The sequence below is a fragment of the Hypanus sabinus genome, chromosome 11 (assembly GCF_030144855.1).
Source record: "Hypanus sabinus isolate sHypSab1 chromosome 11, sHypSab1.hap1, whole genome shotgun sequence".
Classification (NCBI taxonomy): domain Eukaryota; kingdom Metazoa; phylum Chordata; class Chondrichthyes; order Myliobatiformes; family Dasyatidae; genus Hypanus; species Hypanus sabinus.
Genome location: NC_082716.1, coordinates 84,460,016 through 84,484,354, shown reverse-complemented (window position 1 = coordinate 84,484,354; position 24,339 = coordinate 84,460,016). Strand labels below are relative to the sequence as shown.

The 24,339-nt window shown below is 42.7% G+C and overlaps 1 protein-coding gene across 1 annotated transcript in view; it reads right to left on the bottom strand.

The window, feature by feature from the left end:
- The window catches only part of astn1 (astrotactin 1), a 2,712,832-nt gene that overhangs the window by 1,961,440 nt on the left and 727,053 nt on the right, over positions 1-24,339 (bottom strand). The window lies entirely within an intron of this gene.

Sequence of the window (24,339 nt, the reverse complement as noted above, 5' to 3'; positions counted from 1 at the left end):
ATGACTTACAGTGGATTGAAAAGCTTGTGCTTATAGACATTAAGAAAGAGGCTGTGTTGGAGGTTTCTGAAAGCATCAAGTTGGCTAAGTCACCGGGACCGGATGAGATGTACCCCAGGCTACTGTAGGAGGCGAGGGAGGAGATTGCTGAGCCTCTGGCAATGATCCTTGCATCATCAGTGGGGATGGGAGAGGTTCTAGAGGATTGGAAGGTTGCAGATGTTGTTTCCTTATTCAAGAAAGGGAGTAGAGATAGCCCAAGAAATAATAGACTTAGTGAGTCCGACTTCAGTGGTTGGTAAGTTGATGGAAAAGATCCTGATAGGCAGGATTTATAAACATTTGGAGAGGCATGATATGATTAGGAAGAGTCAGCATGGCTTTGTAAAGGCAGGTTGTGCCTTATGAGCCTGATTGAAATTTTTGAGGATGTGACTAAACACATTGATGAAGGTAGAGCAGTAGATGTAGTGTACATGGATTTCAGCAAGGCATTTGAAAAAGTACCCCATGCAAGGCGTATTGAGAAAGTAAGGAGGTATAGGATCCAAGGGCACCTTGCTTTGTGGATCCAGAATTGGCTTGCTCACAGAAGGCAAAGAGTGGTTGTAAAGGGGTCATATTCTTCATGGAGGTCAGTGACCAATGGTGTGCCTCAGGGAAGGACCCCTTCTCTTCATGATTTTTATAAATGACCTGGATGAGGAAGTGAAAGGATGGGTTAATGTATTTGTTGATGATACAAAGATTGGGGGTGTTGTTGATAGTGTGGAGGACTGTCAGAGGTTACATCAGGACATCAATAGGATGCAAAACTGGGCTGAGAAGTGGCGGTGGAGTTCAACCCAGGTAAGTGTGAGGTGGTTCATTTTGGTAGGTCAAATATGATGGCCTACCATCTAGATTATACTATAATATAGTATTAATGGTAAGACTCTTGGCAGTGTGGAGGATCAGAGGAATCTTGGGGTCCATGTCCACAGGACACTCAAAGCTGCTGCACAGGTTGACTCTGTGGTTAAGAAGACATATGGTGCATTGGTCTTCATTAACCATGGGATTGAGTTTAAGAGCCGAGAGGTAATGTTACAGCTATATAGGACGTTGGTCAGACCCCACTTGGAGTACTGTGCTCAGTTCTTGTCATCTCACTACAGGAAGGATGTGGAAGCCACAGAAAGGGTGCAGAGGAGATTTACAAGGGTGTTGCCTGGATTGGGGAGATTGCCTTATGAGAATAGGTTGAGTGAACTTGGCCATTTTTCCTTGGAGTGACGGAGGATGAGAGGTGACCTGATGGAGGTGTATAAGATGATGAGAGGCATTGATTTTATAGATAGAAGCTTTCTCCCAGGGCTAACACGTGAGGGCACAGTCTTAAGGTGCTTGGAAGGAGGTACAGAGGAGATTTCAGGGGTAAGTTTTTTACACATAGATTTGTGAGTGTGTGGAATGGGCTGCTGGTGACAGTGGTGGAGGTGGATATGATAGGGTATTTTCAGAGACTTCTAGATAGGTACATGGAGCTTAGTAAAATAGAAGGCTACGGGTAACCCTAGGTAACTTCTAAAGTAAATACATGTTTGGCACAGCATTGTGGGCCAAAGGGCCTGTATTATGCTGTATGTTTTCTATGTTTCTATATTTCTAAAATGATCTAGTGATTTCTGAGTATATATGATGAATAAGCTCTTGCTGGGGTTCCAGCTGGGTACAGGATCCTCACCTGTTCCTGGCTGGAAGCCCAAGAAGAGTTTATTCAAAAACTTAAATACATTGGATCAACAAACCCTTCAAACCTATTCTTATATGAGATTGTGGCTGATCTGATATGTTTTCTCAATTCTGTCTTCTTGCCTGATCCGACCAACACACTTCATTCCCTGTGGTTCAAAATTGTATCCTACCCTTGAGTGTTCATGGGTGGGTTAAAAAAAATAACGGGAACTTGAGCGGGTTGCCAAGGCTTGTCTCAAAGCTATCAGGAAATCAAGGTTCATATGCAGAAGTCCCAAATTGCTCAGAGGTGATGTCACTGTCAGTCCAACTGCATTCTGATATTTGATTATGCCGTGGAGCAGAAGTTTTTATTCTTTCCCCTTGTATGCACACACGCACGCACACACACACACACACACACACACACACACACACACACACACACACACACACACACACTCTATATGTCTAGAGACATGGCTTAGCTGGATGACAAAGATGCTGTCATCAATCCTTTATCTGGCTGCTCCAGCTGACCATCATCTTCCTCCTCACACTAATTCCGCCTATACCTATTGATCTGCCTCTCACCCTCCCTCCCATGTTTCATGATTGACTAACTTCCCTCACAATCTCAGTCCTGCAGCAGCGTCTCACCCTAAAATGTTAACTATCCCTTTGCTTCTGCAGATGCTGCCTGGCCTGCTGATTTTCTCTGCTTCATCTTTCAAAATTTTCCTTATGAAATATGTTGAACTGAAATAGTAACATTATTCTTTTCCATAGATGATGACTTACTTGCTGCCTTCCTCCAGCATTTTGTGTGTGTGGGTTGAATGGGTTTCTAGAAAGGTTTTGAGAGTAAAGGGAACATCTTCGTTCTCTCTTTGCCTTAACTTTTTGACTGGTTCATTTCTTTATGCTTTAACAGGCAGAAATATTCTATAACATCTTATTTATCACTCTATTTGTAAAAGTCAATTTTAAAATGCTTCAGTTTACAAGATTTTCAAACCGACAAGCTGTCAAAATATTTTGAAACCATCAGAATCTTTAAAACAAATAGATTTTTCAGCCAATAAATTGCTTGAAATGAGAACAATGATAACATTATAGCCGATATAGTTATTAATGTTCCAGTGCTGGCCTTCCCTGTGGCGACAGTGAATCATGTAGTCATCAATTCAATATAAATACATTCTTCCACAATGCTGCAAATTATTGAATTTATAAACTATTGACACTTCCAGTCTGGAAGAATATTATTGTGCAAAGTTTAAATGCCTCTAGCCTTCAGCTGTTTATAATTTCTCCTGATGCTTTCCTGTACTTATTAAATAGAAACCATTGCACTCTGGCCACAAACGGTCATTGCAATAACCTTAGAAATATTATAGACAAAGATTCAGCCAGGCAGCGATCTAAATAGGTAAATATTGTGACACTGTAGTGTAGTGGTTAGCACAATACTTTACAGTACCAGCGACCTGGGTTCATTTCCCACTGCAGTACGCTCTCCCCATGGCTGTGGGTTTCCTCCGGGTGTTCCAGTTTCCTCCCACAGTCCAAAGACATACTGGCTGGTAGGTTAATTGGTCATTGTAAATTGTCCTGTGATTAGGCTAGGGTTAAATCAGGGGTTGTAGCTGGTGCTATGGCTCCAAGGGCCTACTCTGCTCTGTATCTTGGTAAATAAATAAATAAATAAACTTGAACTTGCTGTCCTTCATAAGCATCCATTGACAGCAGGCAAAATGGGTAGCCAATCCAATGACATTTGTTTATCTCCACTGCACAGGTGATTCTTGTCACTAGTGCTTAATGGGTATTGGAGAGTCAATATCATGTAATATTCTTGCCAGTACAAGCAAACAATGGGAAGGGAATGTTGCAGACGACTGGTATTCAGACCCTGGAGGCACAAGGTAAATTTTTGACCTTCTCTGTTTGACTGAAACCAATTGTGTCATCTGGAAGGACTCCTCAGAGGATGCACAATAGCAAATGCTTATCTTGATTTCTGCTGCTGAAGAAAACAGGTAATTAGCAATGCACCAGCTGTTTGGCCACTGCTCTACATCCAATAAAATAAGCTTCTTGGTTCAGTGGAACATGCAGAGTTGGTCAAGCCACAAGAGATTCTGCAGATGCAGGAACTCTTACACAACACACACAAAATGCTAGAGGAACTCAGCAAATCAGGCAGCATACATGGAGGGAAATAAAAATGTTTCGGGACAAAGCCCTTCAACAGCTGGCCAGGAATTAATTCACCTCACTTCTATCCTGGCAAGTAAGCCACACATCACCCATTTCACACCTCCCCCCCCCCCCACCACCACCAGTGCTGAAGATTTTGGGGGAATGACTTTTTGAACTGTGATGAAGCTTTTCTTACTGTCTTTCATACTGTAGGAGGCTGATGCCACCGGAGTCATAGAGAAAAAGAGCAAGGCATTTGCTGCCGGCTCTGCTGTCTTTCACACTGTAAGGGGCTGATGCCACTAGTGTTTTTGGAATGTGATCAATCCAACACCTCAAACTGTAGAGGGTTAATATTAATAACAGCCATGGTGTTATTAAGTCATCAATCCTCTTACTAGTATTCAGTCCAAGAAGAGTACAGCCCCACACTGAAGGTAGATGCAGAATTAAATTTTATTTTATTCCCTATAGGTTTTGAAATGCAAAACATTTTCATCCAAACCTTTTCTGTGTTTCTAATTTCCATAATTTGTGTTTGCTATCTTGGGTGAGGTTGCAGATATAATTTCTGTGGCACTCCATAATGAAAGCTACTAGAACAATATTCTTACAATATATTGTAGAATATTGGAAGTCTGGATAGAAACCAAGTTGAGACGCAAGATGAAAGTGTTTTGAGATCCTTAGTTTTTCTGACCTACTTACAGTGCCTATAAAAAGTATTCACTTCCCCCCCCCCCCCTTGGAAGCCTTCAGATTTTATTGTTTTACAACATTAAATCACAATGGATTTTGTTTGGCTTTCTTGACACTAATCATCAGAAAAAAAAACTGTTTCATGTCAAAGTGGAAATCAATCTCTACAAAGTGATTTGTTAATAACAAATATAAAAACAAAATAATTGATTGCATAAGTATTCACCTTCTTTAATATGACACACCAAATCATCACTGGTGCAGTCAATTGGTTTTAGAAGTCACATAATTAGTTAAATATAGATCAACTGGTGTTCAGTCAAGGTGTTTCAATTGATTGTAGTAAAAATACACCAGTATCTGGAAGGTCCAACTGCTGGTGAGTCAGTATCCTGGCAAAGACTACACCATGAAGACAAAAGAGCATTACAAATAACTCCGTGGAAAGGTTATTGAAAAGCACAAGTTTGGGAATGGATGCAAGAAAATTTCCAAGTCACTGAATATCCCTTGGAACACAGTTAAGTCAATCATCAAGAAACAGAAAGAATATGGCACAACTGTAAATCTCCCTAGAGCAGGCCATCCTCAAAACTAATTGACCATGCAAAAAGGGGACTAGTGGCGGAGGTCACCAAGAGATTTATGACAACTCTGGGGGAGTTACAAGCTTCAGGGGTTGAGATGGGAGAGAGTCTGCATACAACTGTTGCCTGGGTTATTCACCAGTAGCAGTTTTATGTGAGAGTGGCAAAGAGAAAGCTGCTTTTGGGAAAAGAAAACTCACATGAAATTTCGGCTAGAGCTTGCCAGAAGACGTGGGAGACACTGGAAAAAAGTTCTATGGTCTGATAAAAACAAACTTAAAAGTTTTGGCATCAAACTTACCACTGAGTGTGGCATAAGCACATTATCAAAAACACACCATCTCTATCATGAAGTATGGTGGAGGCTGCATCAGGCTATGGGGTTGCTTCACTGCAGCAGGCCCTGGAAGGCTTGTGAAGATAAAATGAATGCAGCAATGTACAATGAAATCCTGGAAGGAAAAACTGATGCAGTGCAAGAAAACTGCAACTTGAGAGAAGATTTGTTTTCCAGCAAGAAAATGATCCCAAGTATAAAGCCAAAGCTACACAGGTATGGCTTAAAAACAACAAAGTTAATGTCTGGTCAGAGTCTAGACAATCCAATTAAGAATTTGTGGATGGACTTGAAAGGGACCGTTTACTCATAATCCCCGCGCAATCTGACAGAGCTTGAGCAGTTTTGCAAAGAAGAAAGGGGAAAGATTGCAGTGTCCCGATGTGCAAAGCTGGTAGAGACCTATCCACACAGACTCAAGGCTGCCAAAGGTGCATCTACTAAATTCTGATTTGAAGGGGGTGAGTAATTATGCAATCAATTATTTTGTATTTAATAATTGTAATAAATTTAGACCAATTTGTAGAAAATTGTTTTCACTTTGACATGAAAGAGTCTTTTTCTGTTGATAGTATCAAAAAATCCAAATTAAATCCATTGTGCTTTAATATTGTTGATCAATAAAACATGAAAACCTCCATGGATGGGGGGAATACTTTTTTAGGCACTGTAAATCAGCTTAATATACAAAGTGACTAAACTCATTTCAAATAAGGGTAGAGCAGCAGGGAAAGTGGATAGCATTGTTATGCAAGTTGCATATTGGCCAGACAATGGTTATATTATTATGAACTACATCAAATCAAAATCATATGTACTATGAACCTCATAAAATTTGCACCAGGAAAATTGTTTAAAAACAGATTATTTCCAATTCTAACCCAAGAGAGTTTTGATTAGAAGCACAAAATGATGGACATGCAATATTTTCACGTCTCATTAATGATATTCCAAATCACTTTACCATGTACTTGTGTTCTTTTGCAGCATAACCACAATTGTAATGCAGGAAACACAATCTTTGCCTCTTATCATCTTCTGCACCTCTATCAAATCATCTTTGATCCTGTTTCTCTCCAAAGAGAAAAGTCCTTGCTCATAAGACATGTTCTTTAATCCAGGCGGCATCCTGGTAAACCTCTGCACCTTCTCTAAACTTCCACATCCTTCCTATAATGAGGCAATCAGAACTGGACACAATATTTCAAGTGTGGTCTAACCAGGCTTTTAAACTTAATCCCCCAACTAATGAAGACCAACACACCATACACATTCTTAACAACTCTATCAATTTGCTCGGCAACTTTAAGGGATTGATGGACATAGATCCCAAGATTCCTCTGTTGCTCTATAATTCTAGAAAGCCTGCCATTAACTATGTTACTTGTCTTCAAATTCAAATTCTCAAAATGAATAACTTCATACCTTTCCAGGTTGAGCTCATTCTGAGCTGAGGCCCAGAATAAGCCCAGCTTTGTGTCCTATCGATGTCACATTCAGATTCAGATTCAGTTTATTGTCATTTAGAAACCACACATGCAATGCAGTTAAAAAATGAGACAACGTTCCTCCAGAATGATATCACAAAAGCATATGACAAAACAGACTACACCAGAAAATCCACATAACGTTTGGCAATCCCCAATCCAGAGTCCTGAGAGGCTGCTGCGTATTAATATCGCGCTACCGTCTGGCGTGTTCCCCGGAAAGGAGCTCCAATCCCACCAGACAAAACAAGACCAAAAACTAAAGCTACAAGACCTGCACAAAACCACAGTTACAACAGTGCAAACAATAGCATAATTGATTAAAAAAAACAGACCATGGGCACAGTAAAAATAGTCCAATGATGTTAAAAGACTATAAGTTCGAAAGAAACCACCACACAGTTTCCACATCCTCAGGGTCCCAATAGACTCGTCATCCACGCCAGCGGCAGAGGGGAATACCCCCGCTATGGATCTCCAAGGCGCCACCCGACTCAGCCTTGCAGGCACAGCACACAATGAAAGGGCTCCGACTGCAGCAGACTCTGAGTCCATCAAACCTCTGAGCCTCCAACCATCCCCCTCTGGCACAGCTTCTCCGAGCACCATCCTCTGCCAAGTGTATTAAGACGCCCTCTGCCAACGGCCATCGTCAACGTGACCCTGAGGACTGGAGGCTTGTTCTTCCCAGCAGAGTCCCGGACCTCACAGCAGCAGCAGCAACGAAGAAGGTCTTCCTGGAGATTTCCAGATGTTCCTTCGTGCTCCCACATCCGTTTTTCATTTGATTATGATTGCACATGACACCCCGCTTCACAAATAACAGATAATCAGCTCCAGAGTGGCCGCTGCAAGCTGTGTCGTGCCGCCATCTTGGAATAAACACATTCTAACCCTTGTCAGCCTTATACACTATCCGCAGCTCAATCAACCTTCATGTCATATGCAAACTTGCATATCTCAAATATCACAAAGAGCAAGAAGCTCAGAACAGGACCCTGTGAAACACCACTGGTCACTGACCCTTAGGCAGACAACTCTCCATTTACAACCTCCCTCTGCCTTCCATAGGTAAGCCAATTCTGAAAACACACAGCCAAGTTTCTCTGAATTCTATTCCTTCTGACTTTCTGAGTGTGCCTACCACAGGGAACCTTATCAAACATCTTCCCAAAATCCATATACTTGACACTATATCCACTGCTCTACATCCTCAAAGAATTAAATGAAGCTTGTGAGGTAAGACCTACCTCTCATAAAGCCATGCACACTATCCTGAATCAGACAACGCTTGTAAATCCTGTTTCTAAAAACATTTTCCAATCATTTGTCTACCACTAAATTAAGTCTCACTGGTTTATAATTCTGAGGGTTATCCATACTCGCTTTCCTGAACAGAGGCACAACATTTGCCTCCTGGTACTCCTTCTGTGGCCAGTGAGGATACAAAGATCATCACCAAAAGTGCAGCAAAATCTTCACTTGCTTCCTGCAGTAACCTGAGACATATCCTGTTTGGCCCCCAGGACTTGTCTATCTTAAGACTTGTGTTCTTTGGTCTCTGAAGTGGGCTATGAACATGGAACCTTCTGACTTGGAGAGGAAAATGTTATCGATAGAAATGTGATTTCAGTAAGCAGCCTCCTAAGATGACCATATAGACATTGAGGAGTATGCAGAGTCAGTAATCAGCTACAGCGCCAAATGCACGAAGGATGTCACTGTGATGGAAACCTTCACCGCACGTGGTTATAAAAAGCCATGGATGACAACAGAGGTGCGTTCACTACTGAAGGCCTGTGACACAGCCTACAGATCGGGGGACAGGAGTGTGCTTCGCTCAGCCAGGTCTGCGCTTTCACCAGGGATTAGGAAAGTGAAAAGGGCCTACGTGGGCAAAATACATGGACACTTCTGTGACACAGGTGACACCAGACGGATGTGGCAGGGAATTAAAGCTCTGACAGACTACAAGATCAGGCAGAAAACTGATGACAGTGACACATCTCTTCCTAACAGGCTTAACAAATTCTTTGCACGCTTCGAAGCATCAAACACTACAGCAAGGGGGAGAGCCAGTCCCTTCTTACCATCTGACCAGCCGGGTCCAATCATTGATTCAGAGCAAACATGGAGGACCCTTGCCAGGGTTAACCCACGAAAAGAGGGAGGTCCCGACAACATCCCTGGACGTGTGCTCAAGGAATGTGCTGATGTATTAGCAGATGTCTTGACAGACATTTTCAACATCTCCCTTAGTCAAGCCATTGTCCCCAGATGCTTCAAAACCTCCACAATCATCCCTGTAGCAAAGAAATCAGTTGTAGCCTGTCTGAATGATTACTGTCCCGTTGCCCTGACCCCAGTAGTGATGAAATGTTTTGAACGGCTTGTCAAGCCTCATATCACAGCCAGCCTCCCCTCATCGCTGGATCCTCTACAGTTTGCTTATTGTCCAAATCACTCTACGGAGGAGGCAATATCCACTGCACTGCACACAGTTCTCTCTCACTTGGACAACAAAGACACTTATGCCAGAATCCTGTACATTGATTTCAGTTCAGTGTTCAATACCATCATCCCGCAGAGGCTAGTGGAGAAACTGTCACTGCTTGGCCTTAACTCTGCCATGTGTCGCTGGATTCTGGATTTCTTGACAGAGAGATCACAATCAGTCAGTGATGGCAGGAACATCTCTGACTCCATCACACTGAGCACTGGATCCCCACAAGGCTGTGTGCTCAGCCCACTGCTGTTTACACTGCTAACACGTGACTGTGCAGCCAGATTCAAGGAGAACCTGATCATTAAATTTGCTGATGATACCACATTGGTGGGGCTCATCAGCAAAATGATGAAATAATGTACAGGGAGGAGATCAAATACCTAGAGAGCTGGTGCAGTGACAACAACTTGATGCTTAATGTCACCAATACCAAGGAGATGATTGTCAATTTTCAGACGGTCTCAGCCTGAGCATTCATCCCTCAGCATCGGCGGCTCCACAGTGGAGAGAGTGGAAAACGTCAAGTTCCTTGGGGGCAGATCTTGGACAATCACATCTGGTCCAGAAACACCACTGGGATTGCGATATGAGCCCAGCAGAGATTGCACTTTCTGAGGAAGCTTAAACAAGCATCACTCCCCCCTAACATCTTAACTACATTCTACAGAGGCGTGGTTGAGAGTGTGCTGACCTTTTGCACCACAACCTGGTACTCCAGCTGCAGTGCTGCCAACAAAAAAGCCTTGCAGAGGTTGGTTAGGGGAGCAGAGAAGGTTATTGGGGTCTCCCTACCTTCTGTCCAAGACCTCTTTCAGAGTCGATGCCTCCAGAAGACACGGTACATCATTAAAGACCCCTCACACCCTCTCCATGAACTGTTTGTTCTTCTGCCATCAGGTAAACGTTACAGGAGCATCAAAACTAAAACCACAAGGCAACTGAACAGCTTCCTCCCACAGGCAGTCAGACTGCTAAATAGCTGCTCTACCTGACTCTGCTTTGGACACTTTTAACTTGCACTAGACACTTATAACTTGTTTTTAACTGACATGTGGATGTTGTGTTTTACTATTTATTGTTATGTTTATTATTTAGTGTTGCGTTTGTTATGTTATGATTGCACTGCTCCTGGGAAACGCTGTCTCATTCTGCCCTGCAGAGCTGATGTACGGTTAGAATGACAATAAAGTTCATGAATCTTGAATCTTGAATGCATACATTATACTACGGCTGCTTGCTACCTAATGATTAGAGAATGCTTTAGATGAAAGAGTTGATGCAGTTAAAGAGGAAGCATTCTAACTGAAATGTACAGTACTTCTCCACATGAAAATATGCAATGTTACCCTACAAAACATTACAATGGGCCACACTCAGAACATTATTTTCCTGCCGAACTTTGTTGAGAATGGCAATGGATTCACTTTGTACTAAAAAGATTTTGCACACCAAAAACAATAGTCTCTTAGTATCCTGTGTCCAGATGATGTCAAATGTGCCCAGTTTACAATACAGAGTGGAGTTGGGAATACTGGAACAACAAGCAAGTTGTAAAGTTGTCTGTAAAGATACATATCACAGTGTTATTTCTTGAATGCTTTCATTCTCTAAGGAACATTTATTCTCCATTCAACCAGAAAAGATTGGCATCTCTCTTTGAACACAATCAATGTCCAGCCATCCGGTGATCCGTAAGTTCCATCTATTCACGGAATTTCTGAAGGAAACGCCTCATCATTGACTCAGCCTTTGGCTTGTGAATGCACTGATGCGAGGTAACAAAGGAATCTCAAGTTCAGCAGCAGCACTTAAATCCCATTTTTATTTTAACATGTTATTTTATCTCAGTATATGAAGTGTGGTTGTTGTCACCACTGTATCAGCTAATGAACTGGCCAGGGTCTGCACATGCTTATCTTTCTTCGGAAAATTCTGATTGAATCACATATGCTTTTGAGGACACTAGACAAGATGGATTTACAAGATGTTCCACTGGTGGGGGCGTATTAAACTCAAGGGGCATGGTATTGTAAGAATCTATTTGTTTTAGAGCAATGAATCCCCCCATAGCATTATGTATTGATCTGCTGTCTACACATGCACATTGTTCTCTCTTTCTCTCTCAACGAAATGTGAATACACCAGTTAAAGGATTTCAAGTGTGCATACTTTTATTTAACATATATGTAGTTGTGCACAAACACAACGAATTGGTGACTAGTTTCAACCTGAATGTCAGCGAATATCACAACATTTAAGGGATGAAACATCGAGAAAGCTGAAGGACACGTGAGTAACATTGAAAGACAGGCTGAAATTAAAGTGAAAATAATGTGGTGATGGCTTCAATCAGGAAGTTTGATGGATCTGAAAGTGTTAATGAAGGCTGGGAGTCATATATCAAGAGGGTGGAACCGTGCTGTAAAGTGAACAGCATGGAGGAGCAAAAGAAAGTCCCTACACTTCTTAGCTTAATGGGTGCAAGAATGTACAGTTTCTTATACAACCTAGTAACCTCTGTAAAGCCAGTGAGAAAAATGTTTGATGAAATGATTACAATTTTACAAAAACACTTGAGTCTTAACCTGCTGGTAATAAATGAGAAATTTAGATTTTCCAAAAGGAACCAATAAAAAGATGAAAGCATTTTTGTATACAATGCAGAACTGTGTAAACTTTCCCAGTACTGTGACTTTAGCGATGGACTTTCTGATACATTAAGAGATAGGCTTGAATGTGGCAACGCGTAGTCAAAACACTCAAACGAGGCTACTAGCAGAAGCAGATCTAACCTCCGAATGGGCATTAACTATCACAATATCAGTAGAGACTGCAGCAAAGGATGCAGCAGAACTACAGAAAATGAGGTTAGGATGTGAAATGCACAAAGTGTTCCTGAATGATGCAATAAGTCAAAGATGTTATCGATGTGGCAAATCCTCCCATGATGCAAATGACTGTTGGTTCAAAGAAAAAGTCTGCAGAAAGAATCACAGACAAGGTCACAGAGAGGGAAATTGCAAGACAGACAAAAAACTAAGTGAAAAGTCTCAAACACCAAACTTAGTAAATGCATAGAGTTACTGACTGTAAAACAGATTCAGACAACATAGAGTCTGACAAAGGTGAATTGTCATGCCTAGAACTGCATAGTATAACTAAAGGAGATTACAATATAATAGGGATCACAATACAGTAAATGTGTCTGGTGTAAAGCTAAACATGGAGCTGGATACAGGGTGAGCTTTGTCCATAATTCCAGAGGCTGACTACAATAGACTATTTTCTAAGATACCATTAGGGAAAACCCCAGTGATGATAAAGACATGTGAAAATGTGTCTCCCAAAGGCAAACTGAAAGTAAATGTGACATATGGAAACCAAACACAACAGTTATAACATCATGTATTGAAAAGTGAAGGGCCAGCACTGTTTGGAGGTGAATAGATGAGAAAACTCCAACCAGACTGGCACTCAATCAAAGCTCTCAGTTAAACATCCAGTATCTAATCCACATGACATCTCCATGTCTGATGGTAGCATTAACCAGAGGCTGTCACAGCTGCATAATGCTAATGAGAAGGGAATCGATAAACAGATCAAAGACTTGGCCAAAAGCTGTTTGAGATACCACAAGGTTCAAAATGCACACCACAATCGCTGTTACACCCATGGCAGCGGTCATAGTCACCATGGCAAAGAGTACATATTGACTCTGCTGGGCTATTCATGGACTTCATGTTTCCGATCCTGCCGATGCTCATTTGAAATGGCTGGGGGTTATACCAATGAAGTCAACCACCTCAGCAAACTGTCTCCGCTCTGAGGACTATCTATGCCAAAAATGGCTTACCAGAACAAATTGTGAGTGACAACGGAAGAATTACAACTCTTCGTGAAGGAAAATGGCATCAGACATTTCAAGTCATCTCCTCACCACCTTGGAATGAATGGGTTAGCTGAAAGGTTTATCCAAACCTTCAAAAAGCCCATTGAAGTGATGGACAAGGAGGACCTTTCTTCGTTTTCACAAGGTGGACAACTTTTTTGTGTATCAGAACTCTGTTCACGCGATGGCAATTCAAACACCTGCAATGCTGTTCATGAGCAGGAATCTGAGATCTCGCATTGACTTCCTGAAACCAGATTTATGGAGGGAAGTACAGAATAAACAGTTCAGCCAGTTGCCAAGTGAAGCAGCCAGGAGCTTGAAGATTGGACAGGAAGTCCTAGCATGTGATTACCGAGAAGACAAGTAGACACCCGGTGGGATAGCTAGAAGAACTGGACCACTGATGTACACAGTGGATGCTGGAGATCAGTCATGGAGATGTCATGTGGACCAGATGCTGGTTGCTTAATTGAAGACCACACCTGAATCAACTGCATCCAACAAGATGGGCACTTTACAGTCACCAGACTTACCTCTCAGTGATGACATCACTGATAGCACTGTGACAATGAAAACTGAAAACATTGTCCTAGACAAGATAACTACCAAACATGATGTCACTTCTCAGGTCCAGAGGGGCTATCTTGAAAGAAAGAGGGCACCACCCAAAAGTCTGAATCTTTAGAACTGTGAAGTTAGTTATGGACTGTTATTGTGGAAGCATGCTTATTTGGAAATGGGTTTATGAAAGGGAAATCAAATGTTTTGTACATATACAGCTTTATATTGCATTAATCTAAAGGATGGGGAAGTGTAATATACAGACCTATTTCTTTTAGAGTGATGACCCCCCCCCCACCCAGCAGTATGTATTGACCTGTTTTCTATGCATGCACATTGTGTTTCTCCTTTTCTCTCTCTCTCCCTCTTCTCTCCTCTCCCCATTCTCCTCCCCCCCCCCGTCTGTCTCATCTCTTCTCCTCTCTGTCTGTCTCTGTGTCTCTGACTCTCTCTCTCTCTCTCTGTCTCTTTCTCTATGTCTCTCTCTGTCTCTGTGTGTCTCTCTCTTTGGACCCCTTGCTCAATAGTACTGATGCATGGTATGAGAAAGTTTGGGAACCCCTGGTCTGCATAAAAGAACCAACCATAAGAGTGAGATGAAGTGGAAGCTCTTCTTCCAGGGATTTTCAAATCATTCTTGACTGTGAATAGCTCTAGATGTGAGTTTAATTATATTTAAGGCTGAGATTGTTTGTCTTTTGGGTTGTAGAGAGAAGACCAGACAGGAGAGTGAAAATGAGAGTAGCAATTAGTTCAGCCATGATCTTATTATGTGGTTTTGCTGGTTCAGTGACCATAACTTTGAATCCTGATCCTATTTCTTATTTTCTTTCACTTGCCACCTGTTCTATATTCAAGGTTCTGGTTGAAGTATTTTACAAGGGCTCTGTTGAAGAGTCATCAACCTGAAGAATGAACTTGGTTTCACTTTCGCTCCACAAAAGCTCCTTGACCTCCCAGACATTTCAAGTATATCCTGTTTAGAGTTCCAATCTAACTTAATTCTGTTGCTAGCTGATTGGTAAAGAATAAGTTAATATGCTTTCTAATTCTTTCCCTGAGGAACTGTTAAAATATTATGACTTTTATGCATTGCAGTTTTTGGGAATAAAGTTGTCCCATGTGGTCAGGTTAATAAGAAGCCAATCATTCCAATGATAAACTGAGTGTGATGAGACATGGGACTATTTTAATCAAAATTTCTAAATTTAGTATTGTCCTTAGCTGCTCAAGCAAATTTCAATATTACTCAATTACCTACTGGTCCATCGGGAATGAAAGAATTATTTGGGAACAGGCAATAACATTGTTAATGATCTACAAAAACAGCTACGGTGTGGCACTAATAGAGAATTCCAGATTAATCTCACTACTCACCAGGATCTCAGTCCTCTGACAGTTTTGAGTTTTTATTATGTTTACGGGAGACAGCACACACCTGTAACACCTCATCATTTTAGATTTTCTATTGTCTTCAGCCAAGCTTAACCCACTCAACAAAATACTGAAGCCTGCATCGGGAATTATGTAACTGCATTTAATCAATTGTAAATTACAGTCCAGGAGCAAAAGTAGAAATATTTCTATTGCTTACTCTCAGCAACGATCTTGGTGGTAGAAAACACCCACAAATGCCTTACTGACATTTCCTTCTGAGGAATTTTTGCACCTTTTAAGAGAAAAAAGTAATATAATGCCATAATCAGCATACTCATTAACAGCAAGGTATTTTGCATATTCACAAGAAATTTAAGTAGAATTTTAATGACACGTATCAGTATAAAATGTTTGCCTGGAGTTCAGTTGGTGTCAAATTTTTAACATTTCCGACGAGCTTTGATGAGTCATTGAGAACAAACTTGTTTCGTGTTCTTTATTTTCCCATTCTGTCAGTGTATGATCCCCCTTGTTGGCATTGATATGGCTGAATCATTACCAACAACTACTTCCTCTTGGAAATCTGACAGAAAATCACTTTCACCCTCTGGTGTTCAATAAAACCTATTGACCCAGCAGATTAGATGTTGCCAGCAATGTTGAAGGTTAAATCTCATCTCTGTCTGAATGTGTTGGTCTCAAAACTGGAGACAGGGAAATTGTCACTTTAACAATCTCCTTATTTTCACCATGAAGTCTTTTGATTGACAACTGCTGAATGTCTTTTTGGTGTTACAGGTTTCAGAATCTTAAATTCCCATGATATATAATGAACTACATTACCATAAGATCATATACAGTTGGAGCGGAATTAGGCTATTTGACCTATAGAATCTGCTCAGCTATTTCATCATGGTCTAAGGTGTATCGATACAGCAGGGTCTTGGGTTCTAGTGCAGGGGACGAGTCAGTATTCGGACAATTTAAATGCCAGGCCAGATAGACTGGAAAGGCATGGTGCTGGGACCAGAGGGGAGGGTTGGGTCAGTTCTATTCGCTGCTCTGTGACATTTACTTTACTCTGCACTGTACTGAGGCTGGGCTGTGGTCTGCCCCGGGCTTCACGTTTGCAAGCTTCGCGACAATTTGCTGTGCTGACGCTGACACTATGGGCCTGCTCCAGCTGTTCTGGGTTTGTGTCCATGGACTCACTCTCTTTCTGAATGCTGTTGCCTGTTTTTATTGTTTGCATGATCTATGTTTTTATTCTCTCTGTGCACACATTGAGTGTTGGTTCTTTTTTAATCGGGTTCTTTTGGGTTTCTTGTTTCGTGGCTGCCTCTAGGCAGACAAATCTCAAGGTTGTATAATTTATACAAACTTTGCTAAGAAACTTTGAACTGTGGGCTACGTCCCTCTCAGCCCCAATCTCCTACCTTCTCCCCATGTCCCTTAATGCACTGATTAATCTGGAATCTATCAACTCTGTCAGAAATATACCTAATGACCTGGCTTCCACAGCCATCTGTGGCAACAAATTCCACAGATTCATCACTTTCTGGCCCAAGAATTTCCTCCTCATCTCTGTTCTAAACTGATATCCCTCTATTCTGAGGCAGTGTCCTCAGGTCTTAGACTCCCCCATCCTCTCCACATCTACTCCATCTAGACCTTTCAACATGTGATATGTTTCAATGAGACCCTTCCTCTTTATTCCGACTTCCAGTGAGTACAGGTCAAGCGCCATCAAATGCTTCTTGCATCATAAGGCTTTCAATCCCAGAATCACTTTTGTGAACCTCCTTTCAACCCTCTCTAATGTATTACAGTGATACAGAAGTAATACCCGAGGTTATCATTGCCCAAAAGTAAGCCACCAGGAAGATTTGGGGCACTACAGAAGGATAGCTGATAGATCTGCTGCCTCACAATTCCAGTGGAGCCAGTTCAGTCCTGGCCTCTGGTGCTGCCATATTTTGACCTTGTGTGCATTCCTTGTGACTGTAGGGTTTCCTCCTTCGGCTCTGAGGAGGCCATGGATAGACATAGCAGAATGGGAATGGGACGTAGAATTAAAATGTGTGGTCACTGGGAGATCCTGCTTTCTCTGCCAGACCAAGCGTAGGTGTTCAGTGAAACGGTCTCCCAGTCTGCGTCGAGTCTCATCCATCTTCCTCCCTTTGATTCCAGCTCTTATCTACACAGTCTTCACAATTCCCTCTCTGAGGCAGAACATTCTGTCCTCAGTAAGGGCCTCACCTTTGTCCCCTCAGTGAGTTCCACACCCACCATGACGCTGAGCTCTTCATCCACCGCCTCCGTCTCCATGCCTGTTTCTTTGGCAAGAATTCTCCAACCCACACCAAAGACCTCTTCTTCCATCCAACCCTCCTCCTCTTCCTGGACACCCACTTTCATCTTCTACCTGCTCTGGATATTTCATTGCCAACTGCTGATGAGACATCAACCATCTTGACTTTACCACTCCTCTCTCTCACCTCACTCCTTCCAAACGCTCTGCTCCCCACTCCCTCCACACTAATCCTAACCTCACTATCAAACCTGCAGATAGCGGGGGTGCTGCAGTAGTCTTCTGTACTGACCTCTACCATGCTGAGGCCAGGTGCCAACTCTCAGACACCTCCTCTTACTTTCCCCTCAAACAGGAGCCCACTAAGGAGCAGCAAGGCCATTATCTCCCACTCCATCACTGACCTTATTAACTCTGGGAATCTCCCATCCACTTCCACCAATCTCAGTTTCCTTTCCCGTCACCTTCCATTTCTATCTCCTTTCTAAGATCCATAAACCTGCCTGACCAGATAGACCATTTTATGTCTTGTTCCTGCCCCACTGAACTTATATTTCATACCTTGACTCATTTTTATTTTGTTCTCTTCCTCCCCCCCTCCCCTTAGTTCAGTCCTTTCCTACCTCCATGCTTGGCATTTCACATGCTCTTGATCTTTTCAATGACTTCAAGTTCCCTGACCATCCTATTTTTACCATGGATGTCTGGTCCCTATACACCTCATCCCCCACCTGGAAGGCCTCAAAGCCCTCCGTTTCTTTTTGGATACCAGACCTAAATAGTTCTCCTCAACACCACTCTCCTCCAACTGGTGGAACTGGCCCTCACTCTCAATAATTTCTCCTTTGGCTCCTCCCACTTCCTTCAAAACACAAAGTTGTAAAGAAGTGTAGCCATGGGCAGTTGCATGGGTCTCAGCTTCCTTCCTACACTTCTTTCAATCCTACACTCCCCAGCTTTTCCTATGCTACATCAACTGCCTTGGTGCTGCTTCCTGCACCCGTGCTGAGCTTGTCAACCTCATCAATTTTATCTTCAATCACCCTGCCCTCAAATTTACCTGTTCCATTCCTGACACCTCCCTCCCCTTTCTCAATCTCTCTGTATCTGGAGGCAGCTTATGTACTGATATTTTTTATAAATCCACTGATTCTCACAGCTACCTACACTATACCTCTTCTCACCCTGTCACTTGTAAAAATGCCATCCCGTTCTCTCAATTCCTCTATCTATGCTACATCTGATCCCAGGATGAGGCTTTTCATTATAGAACTAAAGAGATGTCCTCCTTCTTCAAAGAAAGGTGCTTCCCTTCCTCCACCATCAATGCTGTATTCACCTGCCTTTCTTCCTTTTGTGCACGTCTGCCCTCATCCCATCCCCCCCACTCACCACCCCACCTGGGTTAGGGTTTCTCTTGTCCTCACCTACCACCCCATCAGCCTCTGCATCCAGTACATGATTCTCCATAATTTCTGTCATTCCAATGGGATCCCACTATCAAGCACAGCTTTTCCTTCCCCCCACTTTCAGCTTTCCACGGGGATCGCTGCCTGCACGACTTCCTTGTTCACTCATGCTCCCCACTGATCTCCCTCCTGGTAATTATCCTTGCAAGCAGAACAAGTGCTACACCTGCCCCTGCACCTCTTCTTTCACTACCATTCAAGGCCCCAAACAGTCCTTCCAGGTGAGGCGACACTTCACCTGTGAATCCTTTGGGGTCATGTACTGTATCTGGAGCTCCTGGTGTGGCCTCCTGTATATCAGTTAGACCCATCACAGATTTGGAGACTGATTTGCTGAGCACTGCCGCTATGTCCGCCAAAAATGTAGGATCACCCGGTGACTACTTATTTCAATTCTACTTCCCATTCTCATTCCGATATGTCAGTACATGGCCTTCTCCACTGTCGTAATGAGGCCACACTCAGGTTGCAGGTGCAACACCTTACATTCCATCTGGAGAGCCTCCAACCTGATGGCATAAACAATGATTCCTTGGACTTCCTGTAATTGCCCCCCTTCCCTCGTTCACCATTCCCCAAACCCATTTCTCTCTCTCACCTTATCTCCCTACCTGTCTATCACCTCTCTTTGGTGCTCCTCTCCCTTCCCTTTCTTCCATGGCTTTCTGTCCACTCCTATAAGATTCCCCCTTCTCCAGCCCTTTATCTCTTTCACCAGTTGGCTTCCCAGCTCTTTACTTCACCCCTCCCCTTCTCCCGGTTTCACCTATCACCTGCTACCTTGTACTTCTTCCTCTCTCCACCCCCCCCCCCTACTCCAACCTCATCTTTTTGTCCAGTCCTGATGAAGGGTCTTGGCTTGAAATGTCAACTGTACATTTTTCCATAGAAGCTGCCTGGCCTGCCAAGTTTCTCCAGCATTTTGTGTGTATTAATTTGATTTCCCGCATCTGCAGATATTCTCTTGTTTGAGACTCAAAAGCAGTTACTTTCCTCATGCAGTAAGGCTGATCAGCTCCTCCACCTATTAAACCACACTTCCACATCATTCACCACCACTAATTTATTTATCTTTTCCTGTCTGTCACCTTATGTACAGACATTCCTGTGCCTAGCGTTACCTTATGGATATGCAATCAATCAATGTATATAAGCTACCTTATGTATTTGTATTCATATTTATTGTGTTTTTTTATTATTGTCTTCTTTATCCTATTGTGCTTTTGGTGCTGCATAAGATCTGGAGTAACAATTATTTTGTTTTCCTTTACATGTGTGTACTGGAAATTGCATTAAACAATTTTGAATCTTGAATTAAATCTCCTCCAATTCTACCACTCACCTGAACTAGGAACAATTTACAGTACACAATTGATCCACCAGCTGACCCATTTTTTGAATGTGGAAGTAAACCAGCCACCTGAGGAAATGCAACAGTCCCTGGGAGAACGTGCAGACTCCACACTGAGAGCTTATTACTGAACACAGTGTTCTAGCACTACGAGGCAGTGGCTTCACTGGCTATGTTACTCTGCCAGAGGTGGGATGATAGAGGAATTTGGACAAAAAGTGCTGGAAACACTCAGGTGGCACTTTTGGAAAGAGACACAATGCTTCAGGTCAGTCTTTTGAGCAGGAAGTAAAGAGTAAACATGAAACCTGTTTCTTTCAGGGTTGCTGCCTGACCTGCTGAATCTTCCCAGCATTCCCAATATTTCCAAGATGGCGGCGCAATGCAGCTTGCAGCGGCCACTCCGGAGCTGATTATCTGTTATTTGTGAAGTGGGGTGCCGTGCGCAATCATAATTGATTGACAATGGATGTGGGAGCATGGAGGAACCTCGGGAAATCTCCAGGAAGAGTTTCTTCATTGCTGCTGCTGCTGCTGTGAGGTCCGGGACTCTGCTGGGAAGAACAGGCCTCCAGTCCTCGGGGTCGTGTTGCCGATGGCCGTTGGCGAGGCCGGCTTAATACACTTGGCAGAGGATGGTGCACGGAGAAGCTGTGCCAGAGGGGATGGTCGTCGGCTCAGAGGTTCGACTGACTCGGAGTCCGTTGTGGTCAGGTCGCTTTTGGTGTGTTCTGCATCCGTGAGGCTGGGTTTGATGGAGCTTTCATTGTGTGCTGCGTCTGCGAGGCTGAGTCAGGCAGCGCTGTGGAAGTCCATAGCGGGGGTATTCCATTCTGCCGCCGGCATGGAATGGCAAGGCTGTCGGGACCCTGGGGACTTGTGAAAACCGTGTGGTGATTTCTTTTGAACTTATAGTCCTTTAACATCTTTGGACTATTTTTACTGTGCCCATGGTCTGGTTTTTTATCAATTATGCTATTGTTTGCACTGTTGTAACTATATGTTGTAACTATGTTGTTTTGTGCAGGTCTTGTAGCTTTACTTTTTGGTCTTGTTTGTCTGGTGGATTTGGAGCTCCTTTCCGGGTACCGCGCTAAGACGGTAGCGCGATATTAATACGCAGCTGCCTCTCCGGACTCTGGATTGGGGATTGCCAAACATTATGTGGATTTTCTGGTGTAGTCTGTTTTGTCATATGCTTTTGTGATATCATTCTGGAGGAACGTTGTCTCATTTTTTAAACTGCATTGCATTTGTGGTTTCTAAATGACAATAAACTGAAATCTGAAATCTGAAATTTAATTTCAGATCTCTGACATCTACAGTTGTTTAGTTTTCATATAACTTTGAAAGGATTAAGTGTTCATAGACAGTAATGAGATTATGATGAGGGAGATCATACTTTGATATAGGTAGCCGTTCCCTGGGGAACTATCAGTCCTCTGCTCTTCAGTACATTTGTTTTCTACATCTATGCAACATGAGATGCTGGAGGGCAGGTGCTGGTTCATCTCACCTGCTGCTCTATTGCTGCACTCAGCAATGAGTCCGGGGGTGGAAGGTGAACTGTGCCAGTCATGTTGAGCTATTTAGTTCCTTGGTCTCATATTACCTCTGCAGGAATGTGATGACAGAAGAGAACACAAGCTGCTGAGCAACTAATCCAGACACTTCTAGAGTTCAAGCCAAACTACAGGAGTTGTAAAATTTCAGTTTGTTTAGTCACCAGAAAATTGGAACAACGGCAATTCTTTGAAATAAGGACCAGAAAGCTGACATTTTATAATGAAACTGTCATTATCCTGTCCATCAGGGGAGTATATCTGTTAACCATTTCTGGTCAGGTCTACATGTCACTTAATCCTATCCTATATGTTTGAGTATGACACAGCCTAGCAACCACCCTGGAAGTTCACCACTAACACTTCAAGGACTACTGGGAATGGGAAATAAACGCTGGCCTTGACAGCAAAGCTTGCATCCTGGTATTTATCTAACAGGGTCTCATTCATTTAACTAGATATTAAATAATGGACCATCACCTGGTCATACAACATACATGGTCAGTACGTGGATGAAAAATGTTAAAGTAAGTGTTTGATTTACTAATTTAATATCTATAATAAGTTAGATCAGTTAAATGCACTTATAAATAAATTCAATTCTAATAGCTTAATTGTTTTAATATTTTAATTACTTAGGTATATTTTATTTATTTCTGAGTTCCTTTGGTTGCACAAGCTATTGTAGAAATCAAGGCTGGTCAAAGTGGGCCATTGGATTCTGCCATCTGAGGCCTCATGTCCCCTGGTGGACTGCTCACTGCTGGGCCTTGAACTGGACAAGCAATCCTCAAGCAATTAGTGAGGTGCAAGGATGAAGGGGTGGTCTGGTAGAAGGAAGGCAAGGGCTGGGTCAAACACAGTCTGACTCACTTAAGCCACTGCAGACTAACAGTAAAAACAAGTACACAGAAGGAATATAGAATATAGAACACAGAAATCTACAGCACATTACAGGCCCTTTGGCCCACAATGTTGTGCTGACCATGTAACCTACTCAAGAAACAGCCTAGGATTACCCTACCACATAGCCATCTTATTTTTCTAAACTCCATGTGCCTATCTAAGAGTCTCCTATGAGACCCTTTTGTATCCGCCTCCACCACCATTGCTGGCAGTGCATTCCACACACCCATCACTCTCTGTGTGAAAACCTTACCCATGACATCCCCTCTGTACCTACTTCCAAGCACCTGAAAACTAAGCCTCCTCATGTTAGCCATCTCAGCCCTGGCTATCCATACGATCAATGCCTCTAATCATCTTATACACCTCTATCAGTTCACCTCTCATCCTCCGTCACTCCAGGGAGAAAAGGCCAAATTCACTCAACCTATTCTCATAAGGCATGCTCCCCAATCCAGGCAACATCCTTGTAACTCTCCTTTGCACTCTTTTTATAGTACCCACAACCTTCCTGTAGTGAGCTGACCAGAAATTAATACAGCACTCCTAGTGGGGTCCAGGGTCTTATATGGCTATAACATTACCTCACATCTCTTGAACACAATCCCGTGGTTGATTAATGCCAGCACACCATATGACTTCTTAACAACACTGTCAACCTGCACAGCTGCTTTGAGTGTCCAATGGAAACGGACCCCAAGATCCCTCTGATCCTCTACACTGCCAAGAGTCTTACCATTATTCTGTCTTCAAATTTGATCTTTCAAGATAAACCACTTCACGATTAACTGGGTTGAACTCCATCTGCCACTTCTCAGCCCAATTTTGCATCTAGCGATTTAATCTCTGACAACCCTCCAAACTATCCACAACACCCTCAACCTTTGTGCCATCAGCAAACTCACTAACCCATCCCTCCACTTCTTCATCCAGGTCATTTATAAAATTCACAACGAGGAGGGGTCCCAGAAAAGATCTCCGCAGAACACCACTGGTCACTGACCTCCATGTAGAATATGAACTATCTACAACCACCCTTTGCCTACTGTGGGCAAGCCAATTCTGGATCCACAAAGCAAGATCTCCTTGGATCCCATGCCTCCTTACTTTCTGTATGAGATTTACATTAGAGACCTAATCAAATGCCTTACTGAAATCCATATACACTACATCCACTGCTCTACCTTCATCAATGTGTTTTGTCACATTCCCAAAGAATTCAATTAGGCTCATAAGGCATGAGCTACCCTTGACAAAGCCATGCTGACTATCCTTAATTACATTATGTCTCTACAAATGCTCATAAATCCTGCTTCTCAGGATCTTCTTCAACAACTTGCCCACCACTGAAGTAAGACTCACTGGTTTATATT